This window comes from Chelonia mydas, chromosome 6 (assembly GCF_015237465.2).
Source record: "Chelonia mydas isolate rCheMyd1 chromosome 6, rCheMyd1.pri.v2, whole genome shotgun sequence".
Classification (NCBI taxonomy): domain Eukaryota; kingdom Metazoa; phylum Chordata; order Testudines; family Cheloniidae; genus Chelonia; species Chelonia mydas.
In genome coordinates, this window is record NC_051246.2 from 53493637 (window position 1) to 53505967 (window position 12331).

The following is a 12331-nucleotide window of genomic DNA, read 5'->3' on the forward strand; positions in this document are numbered from 1 at the left end:
TATGCCTGTGGTTCCCTTTGATTCCATTTTGAGATGTGCATCAATCCGTACAAAAATTTCAGTTTTAAGCCTCTTAAAAGATTTTTTGGAAATTTTGCAAAACAGAATGTTAGGAGACTCTTTCTGAGGAGAATAAAGATGAGAAATGTATTATTTAATTAATAAATAGTTCAAGCTAAAACTTGAACCTGAACACTCTATTTACCCTCACTTAGATAATCCAAACATCACAGTTTATCCCTACCTGTATACTGGCCTGGAACAAATGCCTGGATCTGAGCATCAGTGAACATCTGGAAAGTTTTAGTCTACACTCAGATCCAAACTCGGAGGCTTTCAGACTCATCTCTACAACCATCCCATTGCTGCCAAGAAAAGCTGTGTAAAAAGCCAGGAAATGCCAGCAACATTATTTCTTGAATCATCATTTCTAAAATTACTGATTAGATTATAATTTAAAGTATTAGTTTATTAAAGGGCAAAAAATATTTAGACATAAAAATACTCTGATTTTTTAATAAAATTGGTTATTTGATTTTTGAAACTTGAGGGAAAAATATGAAAGAAATTAACTTTAAAACATAGCCCACTCTTTGTGTTAATTAGAGGGGATAATGGATTAAACTGCTGTGGCTGCTTAAAGGCTCTGAAAAATAGATCATATAGTTTGTGGATAAAATAAATAAATAAAAGAAAGAGGCTTATGGCTTACATAGCGCAGTGACCTTTTCTGCTATAAAAGTCTCCTAGTGTTTTCACAACGAGACACTCAACATCACAGTCCACAGCTACAATGAATGTAGTATTGAATTTTCTGTTGCTGAAAGCCATTAATAATTCACTCTTGAATAATCAACATGACATGTTAGGTTGCCATGGTAAGAGCCCTATTTATAAAAATGTATTTGGGCCATTTGAACATGAATGCTGCATACTTGTCAAAGTGTGCAGGTGTGTGTGTATGTACAGACAGTTTCAGTTGGGGTTGCCTCAAAATACACAGTCTGCAACTCATTAAATATTGTACTGTACTTTTTTTTAACAAATCAGCAGAGCTCCACTGAAGTTAATGGAACTGGAACAATTTACCCTGGTAGAAAATTTAGCCCTTAAACTGTAAGGCAGTTTAAACTTCACCAGTTTGAATGGGGTGAAGTGAAGGATTGTATTTTACATGTATCTTCTAGTTGCACTCATTTGTGGATACTTGTGAGTTTCATGTTCATATTGTAATAGACCAATGAGAGAGAGAGGGTGAGCATTTGTATATCACTGCCCTCTACTGTATAGAATCAGAAATGCTGAACTGTATGTCATTGGGCCATGAATTTAATATATGCTAATGTGCTGCTGTAAAAAGGTCCACGTCATATTTTCGTGTGAGCTGAAGATAATGAACAGATACCCAAGTAATCACAAAACACTACTCTAAACAGTACCCACCTGGGCAGTCTCAGTAGAGAGACCCAGGGCTGAATAGGCTATAGAGACTGAATTCCCTCATGCTCCTACAAAACAGCTAGGGAAGCGGGGGTTTTCAAAGGCATGCTTAGAATTACAGACAAAGCTACATTTTAAATACATTGGGTCCAATTCTGCACTTTGATACATCTGCGGGCAGAGTGGGTTTTGGATTTTTATCTTGACAGTGTCCCTTTAAATACAGGGAAAGCAATACTCTACAATCATTACTTGGAAATGGTAGAGTGTCTGTTATTCCCTTAATTGGACTTTATTATCTTACTTTATGGCATTTTGTAAACAAAACGTCCACTTGCCATCTGTGAACTCTCTCCTCACAACCTCATAAAGGAAGTTTCTGCTTGGCTTGCTTTGGCTTTCTCAATCCATCATTTTTCGTGTTAGTTACACACTTTCATATAGCCCCCATATGTCACTGAAATTATATTCTGTGCATACGGCAGTATTCATCACTATCCGAAGGCCATGTGATGGCAGATCTGGGAATATTGTCATTTTTAGCATCAATTCCTATACACAGCATAAAGGTTGCTAAACAGTACACAGGGATGCATGTTACCTTTCCAAACAGCCATAAGCAACTGTCTGCTTCTGCTTTCTCAACTTTTGATCTGTAGGTAGGGTCTTCCCATGACTGGAGAGATTCAGCTGTGAGATCTCTATCCTGTTCCTTATACACCCACAATAGGGTGTGTAGTAACCACACCATAGACTGAACAAGCAAAGGCCTGTTGTTCTGACACAGAACTGAATGATCTTTGTTTAATAAGTAGGCATGAGTCAAATTCATTTTGGGTACTGGAAGTTTCATCCACCAGGTTCAAACTTGCAGAGCATTATGTATGCCAGCTGATAGCCAGATGCTAGAATGGATTTGACCATTAGTGTAACCCCAGTGCAGGTTGGTGAAACTTCCAGCAAGCTGTAAGAAGGTGTAAATCAAAGTAGGTCCTGCCAACTCCTTATCTTGTAAGTTACACCACCTTGGATTCCCTTGGACAGAATGTGTGTGAGTAGTTCTAACAGAGTCTCACTGGGTGTATGGAAGTTAATAGAAGAGGACCTGAGTTACACATTACCTCTGAATTTGTAGTGTGTTCATGTCTTGTGCATTATAACTGCTAACACTCGAGCAGGGACCAGCATGGTCCACTGAAAGCAACTTTTCCATGTGAATGCAATAGAAGCCTCTCTGACTGAACCAGAAAGAGCAGAGGGGCAAGTAAAAGTCCTCTCTGTGGACTTAACAGAGTTTTGTGGTTCAAATGTGGGGGAAAGTTCAGCTGTGCATTCTGAGAGAGTCTATAATGACAAACCCAATTAAGTAGTATGTAGCTGGCCATTGAAATAATGGTTAAACATGTGCCACATCCCGCACATTCCTTTGTAAATCATTCTTGTGAGGAGTAAATATAACACAAATGTAACATACTGGTGGAAAACATAAATTGCAGCCATGAAAATAGGGATATGGGAAGCACTGTAGAAAATTCTGTAATGCCTTAATTGAGTTTATTTTAAAACAGACCCCTGAATTGTTAGATATAACCCTGATATATTTTTAGCACTAATCCACAGTCATGTGTGACTCAGATATATTTATATTTTAACCATTGTTACTACAGTACATGAACAGAAAAGATAAGAGAAAGAATCACTATGTAAAGCACAAATATGATTAGCAAGTCTGAAATACTGATTACTATACATTAGCACAGGCTTGTGGTAGAAATAGTACATAGGACTGGTAGCCAGGATTCCTGAGTTCTATTCCCAGCTTTGTAGATGACTCACTATGTAACCTTAGTCAAGTCAGTGAGGGGCACGGTTTCAAAAGTAAGTGTGCTAACCTGCACATTGACCTTTAACAAACTTCCAGTGCATGCACGCAACCTTGATTTGTACATGCATAGAAATATTTTTACCCACAAGCCCCGGTTTGTACATACACACAAACATCAGCTTTTGTTTAATGACCCCACCATGGATCATCAGTGAGAATTAAACCTAGGACCTTCAACACTGAAAATACAAGCCACTTCCACTCGAGCTATAAAAGTAACTACATTAGGCTGAAGCAGTAGTAGACTCCAATCCGCAATGTGCACCAGTCATTAGAGTAAAACACTTAACCAATGAGCTCCATTTGTATGCTCACACCTAGCACATTTGCATGTGTGCAAGTGCAAGTGCCTTTGAAATTTTGTTCTTCAGATTCTGTACTTTAGTTTTCTTCATAACACTTATCTATTACACAGGGATGTTGGGAGGTTTAGACAAGATGTATCAGATGCTCAAAGATCCTCATATGAAATGCACAATTGAGCCCCAATCCAAAATCCATTGAAATGAACAGGAGCCCTTCCATTGACTTGAATGGGCTTTGGATAAGGCCCTAGAAGGGCAAGATGTTGTTGTTGTTAAATACCAACGGTAAGTCAGAGTGCTTCTTTTCCACCTTGGAGACTGTTTAATCAATAGTTCTTTGTTTGTGTTTGTTTGTTTTTGAGGATGGTAGGGATACTCAATACATTATTTCAGGTCAAATATTTATGCACCAAAATAACTAGACTGGCTCTTTGTATTTGCTTTTACAATGGAGAATTATACTAACTTCCCTAATTATATACTTAAATCCCTGATACAACACAAAGATCCTTCTTGTCTGCCTTATTACTGCTTTCTGACTTGTTTTCAAATAATCCTGCAAAGCTCTGCTGTACCTTTTGGCACCTAACGAAAACAAACACACATCCATCTAGCAAAGTATAAACACTGACAGCATGTAAACATCTATAATCATAGACAATGGAATAACTTGTCATGGAATAATTTATGGCCACATGGCATCAAAAGGTTTTAAAAGGCGACTAGATTAGGGGCCAGATTCTCTGGCCTGCTCCTGTGCTAAGGGAATTGAGACTGCCTTTAATTCTCCTGCTACAGGAGCTCCCAGTGAGCACAGAGATGTCATAGACCCTGGACTCTTTAATTCCCCTCTCTGCCTGTGCTAACATTATTCTTCAAATGGATATTTCTTCATTATGTACAGTAAGCAATGTTGGGTCTAGTCATGATCGCTTTAAAGTCAGTGAGAGTAGCACAAATCCTTTCTTGCAATGGTGTAGAGCTGGCCATAATTACAAATATTTCCTCTAGGGTTGAGTAGAAATATGGGTCCCCTCTCCAAACAGGGAGAACTGTTTAATGCATAGAGCCAACAATTAATTGTTGCCTGATTCACAGACACACACCATTACATTCTTTCTTACTCACATTTTTCCACGAGAAATTGGACATCTCCTGAACGGCTGGTTGTCTTTCATGAATGATTATTTAACAGATTTGGTAACTTTTCTTTGCCTCGTGCTGCTCTGTTCTGCTGTACAGGATCTGATATAACATCATAGAGCATAAGTAATGAGAGAGAATCTACTTTTGCAACATGACACGTTGAACCTTAAATTGTTAAATAAGCCATGGTTTTAGGGTGGGTTTTGACTGCATTTCTTGAATATTTTTCTGTTAACCCACAAAGCAAATACCAAACCAAGTTTTTGTGGAATGCAATGAGCTGGCTATCTGCCATTGTAGACATTTCCATTCTGCCCTTCTTTGTATGTTTCACAGTGATACATTTCTAGTCACAGGGAAGTTTCCGATCCAGTCTTCAAGCACATATTGCTTGATGCCTTAATGTTGGTTTCGTTTCTTCCACTACCTTTAATAAGCACATCAATTGCAACACAGTTAGAAACTGCAGTTCTGAGAAATGGAATCTGTCACTGCAAATAAAATGTTGTCTGGTTTTTCAGAGGTCATTTTAAGCCACAGCAAAAATGATCCGGAAAAAAGAAAAGAACCTCATTATTCCATAGTAATTTGGGGGGGAGGGATAGCTGAGTGGTTTGAGCATTGGCCTGCTAAACCCAGGGTTGTGAGTTCAATCCTTGAGGGGACCATTTAGGGATCTGGGGCAAACATTGGGGACTGGTCCTGCTTTGAGCAGGGGGTTGGACTAGATGACCTCTTGAGGTCCCTTCCAACTCTGATATTCTATGATTCTTGGGAAAACAAGGAAAGGAAAGGAAGCCACAGCAGTTCTACACCAGAAAAATGGCTTAATTCCCTCAGTTAGGTCTCTCTCCTCTGCTGCCTGCCCAGAGGAGAGGATCTACCTTCTCAAGGTTGAGATGTATGAAAGGGTAGTCTGAAAGGAACTGATGGTCTTGTTTTTAAGGTCCTGGTCTGGGAATGAAGGTAATCGGGTTCAATTCCCAGCCCAACCACAGACTTCATGTGTGACTTTGGATAACTCAATCTACCCTATTCTTCAGTTCCCAACCTGTAAAATGAACATGATATCCTTTCATTTGTCCCACCTTTTGTGTAATTTGTCTGTTTGGGGCAAAGACTGTCTTTTAGTATGTGAAAAAGTAACTAGGCTACAATCCCATTTAGGCTTCTAAGCGCTATGTTAATAGAAATAATTACTAAGAATGGATAATATGAAAGGAACAGCCTGCATCGCTCCACAGTGACCAATCTGGCCAATCTAGCTAAGATACTGAAGAGAAAAACGGTTTAAAAAAAACACAGGTCCTTGAGGGAGGGAAGTGGAAGCAGAAGGAAAGCTGGATGGAGTAACGGGATGCCATGTATATTTTTCCTTCCTTCCAACCCCATGTAAAAGGATACATGTTGAGGGATACAAGTTTTTGTGTAAAATAACTAGTTATGGAAATAAGTTAGTCATGGGGTGATGTATGCTCATTATCCACTCAGACCTCACATGGAAGGATCACTTCTAGGTATCAGAGGGGGTTAATTTACACTTCAGCCCTTGGCCTCTAGGTTGAGACAACCCATATGGGCATCAATTGTTGCCTTTGTTTGGTTTTCTGTATTGGAAATGCATATTCAATAGAGCACGGAGTGTTGAAGGTTACCAGGCTTATTCAGAGACCAGTCTTCAAATGACAGTGGCTTTTAGTCACTATTGACATAGGATGAATTAGAATGGCAAACCCTAAGGCGAAATGCTCTGTATCTCATTAACAGTCAGTTGGAGCCATCCAGCAGCCCATGCTCTTCTTGTTAGGAATGTTTTAGCAATCTTTGACCTATGATGGTTGGTGTAATCCCCTCAGATTTGCAATGACTGCTGTACTGATTCACAAAGCACAGGGTTTTTCTACCTGCTATGTGACGCTTGAATAGAACAGACGTATTATGAATTATTACTACCCAACTAGGATTAAAAATGTCAATAAACACTTTTTAACGTCAATTACATTAGTTAAATATTGTCTTTGTGTCAGCTGGCCAATATCTCTGCATAACGAATCCATTTCATACACAATAGGTCACGGGGAATTCTGTGCAATTTTGGTGCTGAACTTTCAAAAATTAATTGCATTTATTAGAGCAGAAAAAAATCCATAGCAAATGGTGGGGGAAACACCTAAATAGTGAAATATAATTGTTCAGTTCTATAGTATCATGAAAGGGCTGCATACACTGGCCTACTAAGATGCTTCAGTGGAGCTTGCAAGTCAAAAAGGCAAATAATAATAGCAATGCTGGCATTTGATCTTTTTTATTATTACACCTTAACTTGTTCCCCCATGATATAGAAATTTACCTTCTCCTACACAGTCAATGTGCTTACTAAATACGACAAACAATGTAGCTGTTCTGAAGGTGACTTGTGTCTATTTTGTAGTGAATGAATAAATGCTACAAATTAAATTTGTCATAGCCCACCTGAGCCCTTTTATACAGTGATGTCAAAGCATCATGGTATCAATTGTTGGTGATATTTTAATCTAGAAAAAGATTTTCAGAACAGGGACAACTTCTGTTAATAGATGTTGGCATGTTCTTTCTCTATGGCTTTGAGGGAATCTTGACATAACATAAATAGAGATTGTAAATTGTTTAGGGCAGGGTCTATTTCTTTAATATATGTGTGTATGGAGGCTAGCACACAGTGGTCCCCAACCTGAGCGTCTAGGTACTTCCATAATACTAATGAACAATAATAATAATATCTTAAATATAGAGACCTCCTTCTATTCAGATGATCCCATAACGTTTTACAAGATTAAATTGATATGTAACTCACCAGTTTAATTAACCTACTGTTGGGGTGACATTCAACAACTGTTTCATAGGGCATAGCAATACCACAGTTTAGGAAGGAAGTGGAGGATACAATTTAAACAATGGGTACTATTTGGGTATGCAGGCTGTAATTATCCATGTCTGAATTTGGCCAAGGCATTGGAGTTAACATTTTTGTTCTAACAAAAAGTGTCTTGAACTCCCGAACTGCCACAGGACCTTCGTACTGTCTCTTTGAACGATAGCATTTTCAAAAGTATAGTGCCTCAACAAAAATAGCATTGATCAACATATCACTATCATCTTATTCATGTAGAGCTCTTTCTTTCCTTTTTTTTTTTTTAAAGGTAATTGTCATATATGAGTATGAACCAACCTAGTAAAAGTTTACAACCCCTCTTGTATTGTTGCTTTACCTTTGATCATAACTTGGTATTTACAAGCAAGGTAAATCAATAAACTCCCTTGGAAATCAATACAAATTAACCATGAGTCTTATCTTAAATAGATAAGAACACTGTGCAGAATTTTAGAAACATGCAGTAAAGACAATAGGTACTCTCATGAACATACTGACATGTATTCCATTAGAATTTGAGGGATTCTCTGAAACTGCTGTTGTACAGATTATCAAATTAGTAGCCATAAGAAAATTCCCATATTTAGCAGAATTCCAACTGAGATTCAGGAACTCTGAAAACAATGTATGACTATATGTGGTTTTGAATAAGCTGCAGTTATAAATGTCGTAAAGGTATTATGGATTTAAAGAGCTAATTCAGAAGAGTTTGGGTTTTTTTCTAAATAAAAAGCCTGATAGCTTTTCAGAGTGGAGAAAGTATTGACATTTACTGCCACCTGTTGGGAAATATATAAAATTTCTCTCTCCCACAAGTATGCAGCAGAGATATCCATACATACTGATTCCAGCATGCATCCAGTATATCTCTCTGTGTTATCACTTTAGTGTGTCGGAGGATTGAAACATCCAGTTTTTCTATACAAAACTTCTTTCTTACTTCTATTTGAGGGAAAATGAACAAAATAAAACCTCACGACTTAGCTTACAAATCAATGGCTATGTCGGGAGCACAATTAGTTTTCTGAAATACTTCAAAACCATGAATCTTTGCATGTAATAATATACACATGAAACGTATCTGTTTGCAGGGACCTTTTTGACATTAAAGTATATGACTTTAAGTATAGTATAAAGCATATTTCAGGGGCTCTTTGAGATTTTCCTTTGGAAAGCTACTGTTTTCACCCCAATTCAATAGATCATCAAATAATTTATTCCTATGATCTTCAAAAAAGAAAAACTATAGGTAGCAAATGTTAATACTAGAAATGCCATCGATGTACTTTAATAATATAATGAACAGGAAATTATAATGTTTCTAAGTGCTGTGGCTGTTAATGATTCCATGGCACTTTTTATAAGAATAGGGGCATTACCCCAGAACAAATTGCTACATGGGTAATTACAATATGCCCACTTTAAATTCCCTAATATCAATTGGGTGCTATGTTCTTCCTGTCCTAAATTGTCATCAATACCTATAGTAGTTATAACAATAGCTATTGTAGTTATAACAATAGTTATAGCTGTATGCTCTAAACAGCCACCACATTCCACATTGCAGTAGTGTGTTAATTGATTCCTGTGCATATAGGGCCAAATCTTTCCTAAGCAAGCACAGTGTGGGCAGCAGTTCTGATACTCTCAAAGCTCCAGATAAATTCAGTGAATGAGACACTGTGCCATCACAGAGAAGGGATATCAGAATCAGGGCAGGGCTAGCTATTTGCTATGGAAAACTGTAGATTTTCCCTCCAACCATGCCTCTTTTACACTGGTCCGTGTCCTCTGCTATGAGTAGTCTGAGTCTCGTTCATTAGCAGCACGGGCCCGTTAATGCACCATGGCAGAGCCTCATCTTCATTCCCACACCTGTTGCAATGCAGCTTGCATGCGCACTTGCATCAAATGAGTCTAAATGAATCCAAGGGCTCGGTTGTGGAACCCTAATATAGGTGAGCACTTACCAGCATAGTCCCATAGGCTTGAGTGGAGCTACTCTTATAAGTGCTCGGCAACATGAACAAGGGTTCCACAGCTGGGCCTTAATTGAGACTAACAGGGCCACATGCTAAAATGAAAGTTAGATTCCCTTAGACCTTCTTACACCCATTCTACCAATGTGTAAGACAGCTGTAATTTAATGTATTTTGCACCTTCTTCCAGCTGACTATCCTCTCACTTACCCTGGTTTTATACAAGGCAACTCACTGATGTACCCTTGATTTGCACTAGCATAACCAAGAGGTGAATCAGTCCTATTTAATCTGACCTAGAAATACCTCCTTTCAAATACGGCATTCACACTCTCTCTCCATCTAAATTGGGCCCATTTAACACAAGGGAGTCAATCATGGCGTAATTCACATGCTGAAGGCCCAGAAGAAAACAAAGTAGCAAGACAGGAAAGTGTAAGAAGCTGCAAGTTAAATCGTGTGAGATTTACTCTAATTTACATGTTCTTACATCTTCCTTCAGATCATCATAGTGTAGGCTACCCCAATCTAGCATCCCTTATACATGACTGAGTGTAAATTGGTTTAAGGGATTTTATATACAATTAGGGAACATGATCATCTAAATTTGGCCTCTCGTTTTCCCTGTATGCCAGTGCACATACAGTCAGAAATTAGCTTTAAAGTACTTTGAGATCCTTTGGAATGAATAGGTTTCAGAGGGGTAACTGTGTTAGTCTGTATCAGCAAAAACAACAAGGAATTTTTGTGGCACCTTAGAGACTAACAGATTTATATGTTAGTCTCTAAGGCGCCACAAGGACTCCTCGTTGTTTTTGGAATGAATATAAATGCATAAATAAAAATATAAATACATATAAGCAGTTTTTTTAACTAAATGTCCAGATTTTAATGATTGTATGCAGTGTTGCTATAGCTGTGTTGGTCCCAGATTATTAGAGAGACAAGGTGGATCGCTCCGATCTTCATGAGTTATATGTTGTATTCTGTTGACAAAAACAAGTGTTTTCATCAGCAGAAGGCCAATCCAGAGATGCTACCGTTGAAAGGTTTGTCCAATATTTTGAAGCACTCGTAATTAATTCATCTCAACAGTCCAGGACACCAGGGGGAAAATGAAGAGAGATTCAACAAGGAAGGATCAAGAATTGAAGCATTCTTCTTAGCATAGGGCCTTCTCTCCATCAGTTTTCTAACAGGGTGTCACATTGTGTGCAAACATGAGCCCAAGGCCTGAGGTTTGGATTGCAATATGAATTCAATATTCCCTCACATTTGAGGATGTTTAGATTCAGTCTGGTTTGGTCAAATACACAGAAAAGGGACTACGCTGTGAAGTAGAGGTCTGGATTTATATCCTGACATCCCCAAAGTCTGTGTGGGTTCACATCCAGACTTCTAGTTTGGGCCCATCTCTAGGTCTGCCTATGCTCCGTTCAGTTAGCTACTCTCCAAATCACCTGGAAGTAAACTAGGAAACCCTAAACTTGACCCTGAAATCTAGTTTTTGCCTGCCAGTTTCACAGACAATTTCAAATTCTTGGAGAACATAGCTAGAAAAAAAATAAAGGAACTTAAAATAAAGCTTAAAAGGAAAAAATATAAATTATGGGCCAAATCCTCAGCCATGAAATATCCCATTTGCACTCCTTCTGGCTATGCAAAACCATTGAGCCATCCTAAGCTGACAGATGAGGATTCCCATCCAGGCGGAGTCAGCCCTACACCACTTTCTCTTCATCACACTGTCATGTCAGGGGGAGGGGCTGGCACTCTGGCAGTCCCCCTCCAAATTAACAGCATCAAACAGCCTAAAACAAACCAGTTTAACTAAAGCATCATTGAGGCTTTATGTTACACTAGGGATCAAACTGTCCTCCAGCTGGGGATGAGGTGGTTTAATGCCGCACCACCATTACCCACACCTATAACTTGCACCAAATGCAGCCTGGCTGAATTTGAGGATTGGGGACCACATACACAGAGAGAGAGATTATGGCATATGTATAATTATACACTGAGGGATGTGGTTTAAGTTTTATTTGCTCTTGTTTGGGATGGCCATATTACCCATCAGTGCCAATGTCATGAGTCAATGAGTCTATGCCACACATTTTACAGAAAAACTCCTTTCGAAGTGTTTGAGAGCTTAAATTCTCATTTCCTTCTGCTTATAAAACTAGATAGGCCCTACTTAGTATCAAGAGTCCAAGTGCATATGTGAAGGGAGAGAAAAAAATAGCCAACTATTTTTAAAGCCTAGAAAAATGCTGTAAATGTTATATCCTATAAATCAGGGTATACGTTGTAAAGTCCGATATTTTACAACTAACTAGGGCTAGCAATGGATGCTGCATACCAGGATCAATCTTGTAAATGGGAATTTTGTCAAAATATGGATTGCAGTACTGGGGTTATTACTGCGAACCTGTGCTATGTTTTCCAGGCAAAATAAAGCCAGTATTTCTAGCCGTGTCATGTCATCAGACATTAGAAGTGATGCAGGTCAAGAAATGGATATAGTACAGCCCAGACGTCAAGCCAGTGATCTTCTGCCACATTTGAGACATATACAACAGAACCCCAATTTTACGAACATCTATCTTATGAACAATGAGTTATAGGAACCATTTTTATGCCATATAGTTATTTTTTTTTACCACTT

General features: G+C 38.4%; 1 protein-coding gene across 2 annotated transcripts in view; it reads right to left on the reverse strand.

Annotated features, from left to right (window-relative positions):
- Positions 1 to 12331, reverse strand: part of SLC1A2 (solute carrier family 1 member 2) — a 120775-nt gene that overhangs the window by 100257 nt on the left and 8187 nt on the right. Inside the window, exon 1 of one of the 2 annotated variants that reach the window (XM_043549153.1) lies at positions 245 to 352. The exons of the other annotated variant lie outside the window; for it this stretch is intronic. The gene's annotated coding sequence lies outside the window, so the exon portion shown is untranslated. Of the gene's footprint in view, positions 1 to 244; positions 353 to 12331 lie in introns of those variants that run through there. 2 annotated transcript variants of the gene reach the window in all.